This window comes from Lactuca serriola, chromosome 4 (genome assembly GCF_051521515.1).
Source record: "Lactuca serriola cultivar US96UC23 chromosome 4, Lser_US96UC23_V15, whole genome shotgun sequence".
NCBI classification, from domain to species: Eukaryota; Viridiplantae; Streptophyta; class Magnoliopsida; order Asterales; family Asteraceae; genus Lactuca; species Lactuca serriola.
Genome location: NC_136411.1, coordinates 395678212 through 395683417, shown reverse-complemented (window position 1 = coordinate 395683417; position 5206 = coordinate 395678212). Strand labels below are relative to the sequence as shown.

Below are 5206 nucleotides of genomic sequence, written 5' to 3'. Positions count from 1 at the left end.
GTTTGTTTAAAATTTTTGTTGTTTTTGCATTGAACTCGCTGAGTCCCTACGACCAGACTCGACGAGTCCATCGCTGAATAGCTATTTTCATTTCTAGTTTTTATTTTTGTTCCTTTTACGCGTTTTTCTTGTTTTGTTTGCAGGTATTACATGACTAGAGGATCCAACACACCCCTGGTTCCTCCATTTGAAGACCCAGAATCCGCTTTAAGGAAAAACAAAGGCAAGGAGGTTGAAAGTTCTAATACACCGACGAAATCACCCTTCAAGAGCTTGAAAATGGTTTTCGGGAAGAAAAAGAACAAGAAGACAGGAAAGACTAGAAGTCAAAAGAGTGAAGAAAGCAAGTTAGAGAATATTAAAGATAATCCAAAAGGGGCCAAATTAGAATACGACTCTGAATCCGAATACGAAGAAGAAAGCGACTTTGAAGGCGAAATAGCTAACCCCATGGCTAACATCAATGAAGTTCCCATGGGAGAATGGAAGAAAAGAATACGTGACGCTACCGGCTCGGGACTTGTGCAACCCGCAATTCCCGCAACTGCCACCTTTGAGCTTAAAGGTCACATACTTGCTCAACTAAAGGAGATTCCCTTCTACGGAAAAGACCACGAAGATGCCTATAAACACTTGGATGAGGTCAACGATGTAGCTGATTATGTTAATGTTCCAAATGTGCCTCGCGAGACTCAGCTGCTTCGTATGCTTCTAGTTACATTCAAGGGTGCTGCAAAGGATTGGCTCAAATAATTACCTCTAGGATCTATCACTACATGGGCTATAATGAAGGAGGAGTTCATTGATCAATTTTGTCCCCCCTCAAAGATAGCCAAATTGAAGAAAGCCATTGCCAATTTTGAACAACAAGCTGGAGAATCCTTATAGGAGGCATGGGAGAGATACAAGGGCTTACTAAGGAATTTCCCACATCACGATCTTAATAGCCAACAAGAAGTATCTATTTTTTATGATGGAGTAAATGTGACTACAAGGCAGCTTCTTGACTCGCAAGGACCGCTCACAAAGAAGCCACACTCGGTGATCAAGGAATTAATTGAGGAATTCTCCAAACACTCTAGAGAATATCATAACCCAAGGAATGAAGTAAGTAAGGTGTGGTGAACACTGTTAACGATAGCATGGCGGCAATGATGGCTAAACTAGATAGTTTAGATCGGAGGATGACTAAGATGGATCAAACAATCCATGCTATTCGGGTTGGATGTGAGAATTGTAACGGACCTCATCTTACTAAAGATTGTGATTTGGATAAGAATGGAAACAAGAAAGCTCAAGTATTTTATTCAAGTGGCGATAGATTTGATGATAATTGGCGGAAACCCAAGAAGGAATGGCTCTCGTATGATGAGTACAAAAGGCAAAGGAGGAGAAATAAAAGCAAAAAGAATGGGGTTTCTATCAAAAGGAGGAACCGGTTATGGAAAAGAGAGCTTATTTGGAGGAGATGTTCACAAGGTTTGTAGCTGCATCCGAGAAGAGGCACAATGATACCGACATTGAATTGAAGGAGCAACGTGTAATGCTTAAAGATCATCAAACCATGATGAAAGATCAACAAAATTTGCTTAGAAATCAGCAAGCCTCCATTCATAACATTGAAAAACAGATAGGTCAACTTGCACAACAAATCAATCAAAGAACACTAGGTGAACTTCCCAGCAATACCGAACAAAATCCAAAACTTGCACATCTAAATGTGATAACCACTAATTCTGACAAAATTTTCACTCTTCTGACCTCTATTCAGAATAAACCTAATAAGGAGCAAACAGAATAGACATATGAATGGAAATCGAGTAAACCCGACTCGACTCGCCGAGTCGGCATCATGGACTCGAAGAGTCCGAGGTCTGATGAGAAAAATTGTTCTCTTTTGAAACCTTACAGGCCCCCTTTGCCATTTCCAATCCGAGCCATACTAGATGAGCGGATTCAATAGTATAGAAGATTTATGGAGCAAGTGAGGACCCTCCAAGTGAACATTCCATTTGTTGAAACGATACTTCAAACGCCTAAGTATTCAACTTTCTTTAAAAACCTCTTTACTACTAGACAAAATATGGAAGAAGTTGCTGAAGTATTGCTGAATGAACTACCAGAAAAGAGGGGTGATCCGGGAAGCATCTCCGTACCTTGTCAATTTGGGAACATAATTTCTACTCATGCGTTGACCAATTCGGGTGCAAGTATTAATCTAATGCCATATTCTTTCTTCAAGAAGCTAAGTTTGCCGGAGCCAAAGCCGATTCGTATGAAGATCCATTTAGCCGATAAGACAATAATACATCCAAAAGGAGTGTGCGAAGATCTTCTCATCAAAGTCCATAAATTTGTGTTTCCCGTGGACTTTGTAGTGCTTGACATGGAAGAAGACCCTAAAGTTCCAATCATTATTGGGAGACCATTTTTGAATACCGCTTGTGCAATAGTTGATGTGCGCGAATCTACACTAACACTAAGGGCAGGGAACGATTCAGTGGTGTTTAAAGAAGAACAAGAGAAAAAGAATGAAAGGATGAAAAATGGAGAAGTTTCCTTAGTAGATTTGGATGATGAAGTGTTAGAAAGAGAGCTTGCGCTTTTACAAGAAGAAAATCCAAACAAATTTCTATTACCTTCTGAAGGGAATTTCGATGTTGGAAAAGATTTCAAGGAGATAGAAAAGGAAGCTGATTCAAAAGAAATAATAAAAATTGTGGAAACCTCACCGACTCGCCGAGTAGCATCGACTGACTCGACGAGTCCAATCGAGAACCTCGAAAATCATGAAGATCTTATCCTGCTACTTACAAGTTCCCTTTCTGTCCTTGACATGCACACTTCTCCTGATCCTTTGGAAAGTCCAATAGAAGAGACTGAAATTGTTAAAAATTTTAACTTCCAACACGCACAATTGGCTTACCTTGACGCGATGATAGAAGAAGAAGCAATTCAACTTGACAAGAGGGTAAGTTTGGGAGAAAAGGAAAATGCAAGGGCTTGGAATGATGATGTGAATAACTCATCCATTGAGTCACTCACGGCTAATAGAGAGATCGAGTAAAATACACTCAAAAGAACCAAACCTCGAGCCCAAGTTTCTACTAATTATGAAGTGTTTACATTTGAACCACTGAATTCTTTAGAAGGTGACAAAAGTAAGGAGGACTCCTTAATATCATGTGATAATGAAGTGGAAACTGTATGGGAAATCAAGATTGACAAAGAAGGAGTACAAAAGATGGGTCCAAAGAACGGGGTGAAGAAGAAGGAGGTTGGGAAACAGATCAGTTATGCAATAGAAGAAGATGCTACAAGGAAGAGGAAAGATGAATTGTGTCGGGCATATAAAAGAAAGATACATGCTTACAAGACAGAGTTTAAACAACAAAAGATTAACCGTGAATTCCCGATGGAGGAGAACGAAGAAACGTAGAGCGGAAAGGAGTCCAACTAACGACTCCTTAAAAAGAAGCGCTTGACGGGAGCCAACCCGTTACTAGAGTTTGCTTTCTTTTACCTTTTTCTTTAGTTTTAATTTTTTTTTTCGTTTTTAGGGTTTATCTATTTTCATCTTCTTAATTGTCCAAAATGACTACTTGAGGGCAAGCATGGTCTGAGTGTGGGGTGGGTTAGATATATTTTTAAGCAGGAACAAAAATTATATCAAATTTATAAAAAAAATATATATCAAAATTTTCAAAACTAACGAGTGACTCGACGAGTTGGGTGAGTTACTCGACGAGTTAACTCGAAAGTCGGAATCGCAAAATCGCGACCAGACTTGCCGAGTCGGTTTTTTTTACTGAAAAAAAAATATAACTTTTACATATCTGTAAAATTAGCGCTTTTTCCCCTAATGGGTAACCACTCCTCATTCAGCCAGCCGACACTCGATGTGGGCTTCCCCTTTCTCTCCCCCTCTTTCTCTCTATCTCTCTCTCAAGCAAGAAAGGTAGTAAATTTCTTCTCTATTTCTGTCAAAGCTTCGATTTTTAGGAGGTTGGAAGTGTTAATTAGAGAGAAACCCTGTTTTTGAAGTTTTAGAATTTCTAGGGTTTCAATTTTGACCCAATTAGAATGTTATGGATGAATTTTCTTATACTACTATGCTCTAAATACATCCCTGGACAAACCCTTGCAGTAAATTTTGAATTTTATGGATGAAATTTGACAGACTCGTCAACAGACTCACACAGTTCGTACGACTCGTCGAGTCGGTCTACAGACTCGGCGAGTCATGTCTGAAGCAGTCCAGATTTTATGTTCTAATTGTTTTGTTTGTTCCTGGTTGTTTGTGTTACTTATTTATACAAGAACATTTTTTCACGGGATCAAAGCTCAAGAGGAAGCCAAGGGTATTTTCCTTGGTTGAATTTTCGACAAATTGAGTCCAAATCTACGATGATTAAATGGAAGAAGAAGCTTGCAGAAATCCGAAAAAAGGAGATTTGTGTCCCCAATGCGATTGATTGAGAATGGCTGGGGAGAGTTCGTTACAAAGAGGATTTTGCTCCTTATTTAGTCAAGACGTTTGTGCATAATGGGGTGTCCATCACATGTGATGGATGGAGTCGCATCTTTCGTATCCAGGAGCCGGTCTATCAAGAGTTGTGCTTGGAATTTTTCTCCACAATACATTTCCGGGGTGGGGACGATTACTATAACCCCGAGAATATTACTTTTTGTCTTGGGGGCAAGATTCGCCATTGTTCTATGGTGGAATTATCTTGGAGATTGGGAATTTATTACCTACAGTTGATCCACACGGATGCATTTTGTACTTTTTTGGAGCATTGCCACAAAGTATTCTCGGATGGTGTCATAAGCACAAGTTGGTGGAACACTATTGCCAACAAAGTTTACATTCCTAAATCAGCTCAAGAAGGGAGCATACGATCACGTACACACCGCCTTCTTCGCCGCCTTATTTCAAACACCATTAACCAAAGAAAAGATGATGACAAGGTTTCTAACCTTGATGTTTTTTTATCTTTGGAGCATCATTACACCCAACACCTTTTGCAACATTCCATGGTGCGTGGCTTCATACTTAGCTGAAGGGGCGGTCAAGGACTGCAAAACTTCAAAAATTAATGGTGTCATATCTATGACACGTTTAGCCCACTCTTATGGGTTGATGACTCGTGGCACTTGGAACTTAATGACAATAGTTCCGCCCCCTCCCTTTGATCATATTCTT

At 39.7% G+C, this 5206-nt stretch overlaps 1 non-coding gene across 1 annotated transcript; it reads right to left on the bottom strand.

The window, feature by feature from the left end:
• Positions 1-834: 834 nt before the first annotated feature.
• On the bottom strand, positions 835-941 carry LOC145103447 (small nucleolar RNA R71). The gene has a single exon (XR_013706540.1). It is a non-coding gene; the product is annotated as a small nucleolar RNA R71 (small nucleolar RNA).
• Positions 942-5206: the final 4265 nt, after the last annotated feature.